General features: G+C 40.0%; 1 long non-coding RNA gene across 1 annotated transcript in view; it reads right to left on the reverse strand.

The window, feature by feature from the left end:
* Window positions 1–1,482: 1,482 nt before the first annotated feature.
* The window catches only part of LOC131679067 (uncharacterized), a 23,910-nt gene continuing 15,063 nt past the window's right edge, over window positions 1,483–10,329 (reverse strand). Inside the window, exons 2-3 of the long non-coding RNA XR_009303795.1 lie at window positions 1,643–1,859; window positions 1,483–1,562 (exon numbers count right to left, since the gene is read on the reverse strand). This is a non-coding gene — a long non-coding RNA (uncharacterized LOC131679067). The remainder of the gene's footprint in view (window positions 1,563–1,642; window positions 1,860–10,329) is intronic.

The following is a 10,329-nucleotide window of genomic DNA, read 5'->3' on the forward strand; positions in this document are numbered from 1 at the left end:
GCAGCTCAGAATCAACGATGATTTCGAGCGCTCGAACCTCTTCAGAACAACCTTGGCATTGCTCATAATAGGCGATTTATCCTTTGGCTTAATGAAACTGATTCGTCCGCCTACTTCATCATCATCATCCTTATCTTCACTGTCTGTGGACGTGGGTCGAACCACCGTTTCGTCATGTCATGGATGTTATATTTCTTGTTAAACAACGATAGCTTTAGTGGCGGATATTCCATCAGAGGCGGTTGAGACTCGGAAACAATTCTCGTAATCTGTGGCAAAGGAGCGGAATGAATCCTACTTAATATTGTCGGTTTGCTCGACTCAATCATACCAACTGGAACCGTCGCATTTAATGTTCCCGGCGTCGAGAAAGACATCAACATTTAAACGTACCGGTCGGGGCGCAACGTGTTCCACTTTCGTAGTGTTCATCAGGCTCGAGCTAAGTGAACTTGAAATATTATTTTTACTACATAATTTCTTCGTCTGCAGCTGCTGATTCGCCGACCCTCGACACGGGGGCGAAGCCGTGTATGTAATTTCCCGAGCTTGCTTCGTACCAGCTTCGCCTGAATCAACCTCCGATAGTTCCTTACATTGTTTCTTAATCCAATCGGCATCCAGTTCTGTCGAAGGCGCAATCACACTATTTTCGCATCAATCTCATCCTCGTGTCTATGTGTTCGGACCATCTTCAGATGAGGTTCCGCCGGAATGAGCAACGATCCCACCCGTAAAATGTTCCACCTTGTGTCAGCCTGAAACGCGGACTTCTCTGACGGGGCAATCCGAACCAATGGGAGCTATCGAAGAATTGTTTCTCCTCCACCACACAGGAAATTGACCCGGCTTCGAGTACCGGCTAGTCATCGATTGACTCCTATTTAACGGCGATTGCGTTTTGTCGTGGTACTTTACCAACCGGTTAACGAATCCTCGGCTCTGAACATCCGTGTAAATCCTGCAAAATTAAACTTGAATTAGAACCTATAAAGGACGTGTAAACTTGCAAACTCACTTAGGATCCATCGATCCATGCTGGACCCGGACGCCGTTCAGCTGCTTCTAAAATTTGTCCTGCTATTTTGCAACGGAGAGGTAGGCTTCTTTTCCCAACTCCAACCTGTCGTACCGGATTGCCGTAAAGATTCCCCCGGATACCGCTGCTGTCCAGCTGTGTCGACTCTGCCATCGGACTACTCAGCTTTCTGCTCAAATTTCCACTGCTCAGTTCCCCTCGGGCACCGCCGCTGCCAGCGATCCCTCGACTAGCAAAAGCGAACGACGTGTATCGGCTGCCGTTGTGGTTCATTTCCTGGAAAGAAAAAAAAGTTTTGTAATTGGAGATCCAAGAATCAGAAATGTAAACACACCACACAAACTAACCACGAAATAATTGTGCAACGATTAGATTATTAGTGGTTCAATAGGAGCTCAAGCTCCGGAGTAACACTTGCATTTTTCGACGACTACCAATTGTCCTATAGCTCGGTGCTGGTCGTATCCTTCCGAGTTTTGTACAATTTCCATAATGCAAGGATATAAAAAGACGACGGTTTGTGCTATTCAAGGAAGTCAGATTGCCAGGTGATACAGACTTACTACACTGAAAGTTTTTCTATCCGACAAAGTTTATCGTTACCATTAATTTGAAATATTTAGACGATCGCAAAACTTTGAAACTCGGAAAGCATTTGGACTCGAACGAGTTTGCATGACACTGGTTTCTGGGCAGTCTGGATTAGTGTCCAGGGTGGACTACCATGGAGATCAGGTGTAAACAATTCTACCAAAAAAAAGTCCTGAATAAGTGTCACGAAAATAAATAAATTACCGAATGCCATGATCACGTTCAACACCTGAAAAAAAACGAAGCTGTGAATAAATTTGAATAGATTATACGAATACATAATACGGTGCACTGTTTCGGCTGTTTATCTAAGGGATCAGATTGGATTGACCTAGATTGTCGGAGTCTGATGGGGTGGTGGTCTGAGGGGACTGGTGGAGAGGGATCTGAGGGGGTTTAACGAGTTGAGGTTAGGACATGGCGGTGCGATATGTGGGGGAGTAACCCTTCGCCACACACTCCAGTTAAAACTCAGAGTACATTTTTCTCGAGAGTTGCCTACTGGAGAGTAGAGTTAGGGTCTCGACAGGACTCCCAACAAAACAATTGAAAACGAGACGGGAAATGTTACCCACTAAACTGCTTAAGGCCAATTGCAGTGGGCCGTGATTCTGAATGTGATATTCATTTTACGGTTCAGATATGTGCGGGCGTAGGGAGTTCGCGATTGCGTGTATCATATTGAAGGGTTTGTACATTAACGTTTTCGATCGCGTGTGAGTTTCTATGTCGCGTATGCTAACGTGTAAGTAACTTCGCGTGTATAAATTATATTTTATGACTGTGTGCCTTTCGCATATTCGCATGTGTTCTTGGATGATCGCGGACCGTGAATCAGATACGTAATTTTTGGTGTACGGTTCAGATGCAAGAAGAAAGTGAGTTTTTCCATATCACTAGAATTCACTAGTGTCTACATGGAACGTGTTGTCTAGTGGATATGAACGACCAAAAATAAAAGTCGCAAGGACAGAACATGCTTCGTAAAACCCGCTTCAAATGTATTAGAATGTAAAATTCTGATATGAACTTCAAGCATAAAAATCGAACTGAGGTTTTCCTCTGTAAGAGTCGGATTAAATAACCTTCAGTATAAAAACCGGGAAAATATAACCGATTCTTACAAAGTCGTTTTTAGCCGATTTTTTATCTTGAACGTCGCGATATACGAATACTTCTGCATACGAATTATTTAATTTTAACCGGTTTTTAAACTGGAGGTTCATCCTTGTCGAGTTTTGCGGTCGACAACTTTTTTAGGGTTTCTTATGCTGAAGGATCTCAGTCCGATTCTTACGCTTGAAGTTTATTTCTGATCTTTACATTCTAATAGCGGGTTTAATGAAACATTTTCTGTCCTTGTGAGTTTTATTTTCCGTTGTTCATATGGGCGTTATTCATTGATTGGTCCAACTAAATGTATGAAGTTAAGGGACCCACGTAGACCGAAATTTGAGATTTTTTGAACCGAGCACCCCCTCCCCCTAGTAGACTTAAGTAGACTTTTGCCAACTCCCTCCTCCTCCAAAGGCTAAGTAGACTTTTCGATTCTTTTATTTGTGGAAAATATGAAAATAGCAAGAAGCACATTATAACGTTCAAATAAAAATTTAACCTGAGACGTTCAGATTTATTTCAAGCTTTTCAAATATTAAGAACAAAAACAAACATTGATGAATAAAGCTTTTGACATTGGTTTTTTGTGTACTACTGCTCAAATCAATTAGTATCAATTTAAGGAAATATAAAATCAAAATATTTTTCTCCGAAATACAAGACGTTTTAATTTCACGATACTATAAGTTGGACTTATAAGCACACCGTGTAGTATGTAATATAACACAAGTGTGAATTTAAAAGTGCTTTCAAATATTTCTATAGCGAAATACTTCTTTTCTAAGTAAGTCACACAAGAATGTTTCAAAGGTAATATTGCTATAACTAATTCAAGTTTAGCTGAAATGCTACTTTTACCAACAGTGCATGATTGCTAAGCTAGCAAGTACTTTTTGAGCATTAGTGGAGCGTAAAAATTGATAAACTCTAGGTAGCAATTTGAAATTATACTGTCGATGTTAAGTATTATCTAAACTGAAATATTTAACTAAACATGCACGCAAAATTTGTGAACAAATTTCAATATTTCTAAGATAATGGGATAATCTGAATTGTCTTATTCGATTAAGGGGACGAAACTATCCAAATCTTTCCGAAAATATCTATTTTTCTTATGTAATCAATAGTCATATCACCCAAGTAAGTATTATCGCTAAATATTAAACCTTAACCCCGTATATTTATATAGTAGAATCGGATTGCACGGATTTGCGCCGGATCAAAACGTAAAATTTAACGGGTTTTTCAAGATTTTGAAATTAGTGTAAACGATTGCAAAAGAAATTTCAAACTGATTAACTCGAGTGAACGTTTTGTTGTAGAAGTTTAACTACACAGCTTGAGTCACCGAAATTATTAAATTAAAAATTTAAAAAATCAGACCACCTATTGTCAAAAATCGGGCGTTACTTGTTATCATGGTGGTTTTAATGCTTAAATTTGACCATTTTTGAACTTTAACTGGTTCATACATTTAATGGTCCATGCTTGTCTGCTAGTGGTGTTCTGAGATGATAATTCACGACTGCAGGATTTTACAGTCAAAATCTTCTACGGAGAGCAATTGTGGGAGATCGTCTTTAGAACTGTCATTTTGTGTTATTCCTAGAATTTTTTCATGAGATTAATACTATATCTAAATATACGCAAGAAAGATTGTTGCTTTGTCCAATTACGTGGGTTCTGGGTTGAGTGGTTGCCTAAAGAGAAGTTACTTCAATAGTGTACTAGCTTCGAAGTGTCTGCATAAATACATCTAGCTGAATCGACTAGTATGTTGAACACAATTCGCTTTAAATGCCATTAGTAATACGAAAATTACAAAAAAAAAATCAAAATCTACGCAGATTTTTGCAAATAGACCCCCCGTCTCCACCCTCGTAGACAAACGTAAATTTTTGCTAGACCACCCTATGAGTCTACGTTTATGAACGACCCCTAAGTTGCTAGGACGGAGAATAAAGATTTCCGGGCGAGACCGATTCATGCTCGCGCGAACACGGCCGTTTGTGTGTTCGCGTTTGTAATTTCATAAATACTAACACGTTCATCTTATTACCGGGATATTATCAAGTTTGCGCGATAGCGAACGTAGGTGTGCGTAAATTATCGCGAAAGGCGTAAGCGTTCGTATGTTAATGTGTTTGTCGCATGTGCTCGCATGCATAAATTCTTTTTTTTCGAGAGTTGTCCTACTGGAGCTGTAGAGCTAGATTCTCGGAAGGGCTATCAGACAAGACAGGCAATGACGCCCAATAAAACACTACTTTAGGCCAATTGTAGCGAGCTGTGACTCTGAAAGTGATATTCATTGTACGGTTCAGGTATGTCGGGCGTAGGGACTTCGTGATTGCGTGTATCATCGCGAAGGACTCGAGCATTTGTACGCTAACGTGTTCGATCGCGTGAGCGTTTGTATGTCGCGTGTGCTAACGTGTATGTAACTTCGCGTGTATAAATTGTTTTTTAAAACCGTGTGCCTTTCGCACATTAGCGTGTGTTCTTGAATGATCGCGCGCGGACCGCGAATCTAATACTTTATTTTTGGTGTACGGCTCAGATGCTAGAAGAAAGTTAGGTCTTCCATATCACTTCCCGGACATGTCACCATGGAACGTGTTGTCTAGTGGATATGAGCGTTATTTTTTTATTGGTTCTACTGAATGTATTGACCTAAGTTATTAGGAAAGAGGGTAATGATTTCCGGACGTGATCGCAACGGACGTTTGTAGGATCGCGTTTGAAACTTCGTAAGTGCTTAAACGTTCATTTTATTACCGGGGTGTTATGTTATTTGCGTGATCGCGGGCGTAGGTGTGCGTTGTTAATCGCAAAGCAATGAATGTATAATGGTGAAAAATTTTCCAAAATATGACCACAACTGTTTCGATTTGTAGTATTAGGTCATTAACAGCCATTCAAAGTCTCTTTGGCCACATTGGTCACCATCATCGGTTCTGGAAGCCCCGGCGGAAGTATCCAAATTCAGAATAACAGAGATGGCTAGACCGAATCAACCAAACTTAGTCTCAAATGAAAGGTGTGGCGCCCCCGTAAATGGCTATTTAATTTCATCACGATCCGACTTCCGGTTCCGGAGTTACAGGTTGTGGCGTACGATCGCATAGCAAATTCCGATTCATATCGATACTCCGATGAAAGCAAAAAAGGTAAAAATTTCGCTATAATGTCTTTCAAACAACTTAAATTTGCAGTTCTAGGTCACCGACGGCCAACCAAACTTTCGTTGACTACATTGACCACCATAGACGGTTAAGTGCCAGGGAAAAGCGGCCATCTTTGAAAATTAACGAACTCACATCAGTTTCCCAGAAATGGTTGGGCCGATTTTCACAAACTTAGTCCCAAATGATAGCTATAATATTCCCCTATAATACCCACATATGTCTATAAAATTTCGTATGGATCGCTTATATGGGTCGAGAAATATAGATTAAATCGTCCGGTCACATATGAAATTTTCATATAAGCCGGAACTCGAAATTTTTTCAAAGGGAAATTTCAGAAATCGAATTCGTATTTTTGATGCCAAACATCTTCAAAATGCATGAAACGTCGAGATTTCATGTAACCTCGAATTTTTTTTAAAAAAAATCGACTTTTTGGGACTTTGCCGTTTTCGCACCTTTTTTCAATGCAATATTACCGTGGCTGTTTTTTCTTTTGTGAAATTTTAGAGCTCGAATAATGATTTCTTTTCTTGTATATAGTTGTCATATCCTGTATAATAAAAATGTAATATGTACATTTGAAAGCTTTTAATGAATATAAACAACGCAAAAAATCTCGTGTTCATGATTGAGAAAGGCACAATTGCACCGCTAGGTGGATTGAAACAGGTTTTTGTAATTGGCAATTAAAGGTATGGAACTAGTTTGCTGATATCAAGGATAGAAACATCCGAAAGTGACCAATTCATGATCGTGCGAGCGCGAGTTTTTAGGTTTACGCTTGACCCTGCGTTTGAAAATTTCTAGGAGCTGATACATTCAATTTATCACCTGGATGTTATCATGTTTACCAGATCGCGGGTGTAGGTGGCGGGGATGGTCGCGAAGGGCTCATGCATTTTCATATTAACGTGTTTGTGACGTGTATGTGACTTCGCGTGTATAATTTTGATTTTATAATGATGTAGCGTGTATTCTTGTTTGATCGCGCGCGGACCGTGAATCTGATGCTTAATTTTTAGTGTATGGTACAGATTGTAGAAGAGAGTCCGTTTCCCCAGGAGTTCCAGGTCATGTCACCATGGAACGTGTTGTTTAGTGAATATGAGCGTCACGTTTTTATTGGATCAACTGAAGGTATTAGTCCAGACTGCTAGGACCGAGGTAAGACTTGCGGATGTGACCGTTTCATGATCGCGCGAGTGGTGGGTTAATGTCTGAGACCGCCTTTGGAAGTTTAAAGGTGCTATGTTTACTTAACTACCGGGATGTTTTCATGTTGGCGAAATCGTAATTATGTGTGGATTATTGCTAATGCATGGTCCCCTTTCTGACCAAGTTTGTGTTATCGCGAATGCCACGAGCGTTTGTGCTTATATGAGTATAGATAGCGTATAGTAAGTATATACTAATAAAAGGAATCATACCATGCCGAATAAAGAAAAAACATACAAGGATCTAGATTACAAGTGTATGGAAAAGCAAACTAATACAGGTACAAAAGAAAGAGACCAATGAAGTAGAATAGGAAAACACATGTAATATGCAATCGAACTCGTCTAAATGCAGCAAATGTTGTATATTTACCATTAACGACGATTGCATTTTGTTAGACTTTCATCATGCTGTGCTGGCCGGAATGGATGATTCACGTGCGTCGGTAAATTCATTATACCCTAACTTATCCAATCTAACCTCGAATTAATAGAGCCAAATGCACAAATTGGATACCGGAAGTATTATACGCTAGTTCCGCATCCATTCCCTGACCCAAATGTCACAAATAATCAGACGAACACATACACACGACTAGTACATAGCAATTATACACTAGTACGAAAAATTACGATTATTACAAAACGACAACTAATAGGTTTCTACTTATGTATTTATTAAATTAATTTAAATATTAAATTAATTTAATTAGTCTATGCACGATGCACGAAGTCAACCGATAAATGGACACACAATGACTCCCACTGCGAGCCCCGTCCACGAATACCGCCATAAATTGTGGAACAATGTTTGCAAACACAGCACACAGCAAAAGCCAATCCACGTCGACCCGCCAGTCGACCACGTCACCTCGCACAGACTAGTGGTTGAGCGTTGGTATGCGCAGGTGCAGAGTATGAAAGAACATAGAACATAAAAAATGATGCACCACTATCGAGGCGTAATGCAGTAACCATCTTAAAGCAATTGTCTGTCAAAGGTTCTGTAGCACTGATGCACGCGATATGATTGATGATGTTTGCAATACCGTCAAACTCCTCAACCTTGGGGAGGGATGTGCTCGCGTGTATAAATTCGATTTTAAAATCGTGGTTCCATTCACATATTCGCTTGTGTTCTTGGATGGTCACACGGACCACCATTCTGATATTTAGTTTTCGGTGTACGGTTTGCATTCTGACAGGGAGTGAGTTACCCCATATCACTAGAGTTCTCGGTCATATCGCCATGGAACTTGTTGTCTAGTGGATATGAGAGCAATCTTTTTTAATTGGTCCAATTGAAGGCATGGACCTTAGACTGGTTCAATTTTTGACTTTTAGCTCCACCAGGCTTTATTGATTCCTTTTATGGCCCTTAGTAATTGTGCAAATTTTGGTACCGATCGGTTGTGTCTACGGACCCTCCAAAAATTTCAAAGTTTATATGGAAATTAGTATGGAAAATCGGTTGAAATTTAAAATAAATTCTTAAAAAATCACCTCATCAATGAATTCATGAGAACACTATATATTTCTAAAGGGATTCTTCAACTGAACACATTCGTGGAACATTGTAAGTTTGTGAAAATTTGCTGAGAATAGTTATTAACTAAAGAAGCAGCATGACTTCAAAACAAATAGATTTTATTATTAATCATAGGAACCCTGTTTGAATAGCTCCATGCGAGAACGCGAGTGTAAATGGCGTGGATGATCGCGAAGGCTGAAGCATTTGTATGTTAACGTGTTTGTCGCGTGTATATATTCGGTTTTTTTGACGCCATGAGACGTGTTGTTTAGTGGATGTGAGCGTCATTTTTTTGTTTGGTTCACCTGAAGGTGTTGTACCTATGCTACTAGAGACTTCCGGACGTAACCGATTCATAATCGCGCGAACATGGGCGTTTGTAGGTTCACTCCTGAGACCACATTTGTGAATTTATAAGTGCTAAAACAATATTTTTAAACCGTAGGTAAAATTCACCCCCGAGGGTACGTGAGATTATGAATTATTCCGAGTAAATTTCGACTTATTATCCTAATATTTCCATCGAATTATTGTCTATATTATAGAGTCAATAATTCGATGGAAATATTAGAATAACAAGTTGAAATTTACCCGGAATAATTCATAATCTCATGCACCTCTGGGGGTGAATTCACTCCGACGGTTGAAAAACACTGTGCTAAAACGTTCACTTAGTCACCGGGGTGTTATCCTGTTTGCGAGATCGCGGGCACAGGTGTGCGTGAATAATCGCGAAGGCTCGAGCGTGTGCTATGTAACTTCGCGTGTATACATTATTTTTTATAAACGTGTGGTCACTCGCATTTTCGTGTGTTCTGGAATGATCGCGTGCGGACCGTGGATATGATACTTAATTTTTAGTGTATGGTTCACATGCTAGAAGAGAGTGAGTTCTCCCATTTCACTAGAGTTCCTGGTCATGTCGCCATGGGACGTGTTGTCCAGTGAATATGAGCCACATATTTTTTATTGGTCTAACTGAAGGCATGAGTCTAGGCTGCTAGGATGGAGAATAGACTTCCGGACATGATAATACATGATCGCGCGAGCGGTGGGTTAATGCATGAGACAGCGATTGTAGATTTATAGGTGATAAAACGTTCACTTAATTACTGGGATGTTTTAATGTTGACGAGATTTTAACAGGCTATGCTGACCGGAAATGGATAATTCACGTGCATCGGTAAATTAATCGTACTTTAATATATCCCATCCGATCTTCCCATATGAATCGAATCGAATGCATGAACACTGGTAAAAAGTGACCAGCGAATCCTAGATATGATTACCCACTATTCTATCATATATGTCAGATCCGCATCCATTCCCTGACCCAGCTGTCACAAATACTCAGACGATACACAGATAGGCATACGACTATTGTACACTAGCACTAAAAACTACAATTATTGCAAAAGAACCACTAATAGGCTTCTAGTTTTGCATTCATTTTATGAGCATTTGGACGATAACGAAGTCGACTGACAAATTGGTACACTATGACCCCACTGTGTCCACCAACACTGCATTAAACTGTGAAACAATGTTTGCAAACACGGCTCACAACAAAACCCAATCCACTTCGATCCGCCAGTCGGCCACGCTAGCACGTACAGGCTTGTGGTTGACCGTTAGTTAGGGCTGGTG

This window comes from Topomyia yanbarensis, chromosome 2 (genome assembly GCF_030247195.1).
Source record: "Topomyia yanbarensis strain Yona2022 chromosome 2, ASM3024719v1, whole genome shotgun sequence".
NCBI lineage: Eukaryota > Metazoa > Arthropoda > Insecta > Diptera > Culicidae > Topomyia > Topomyia yanbarensis.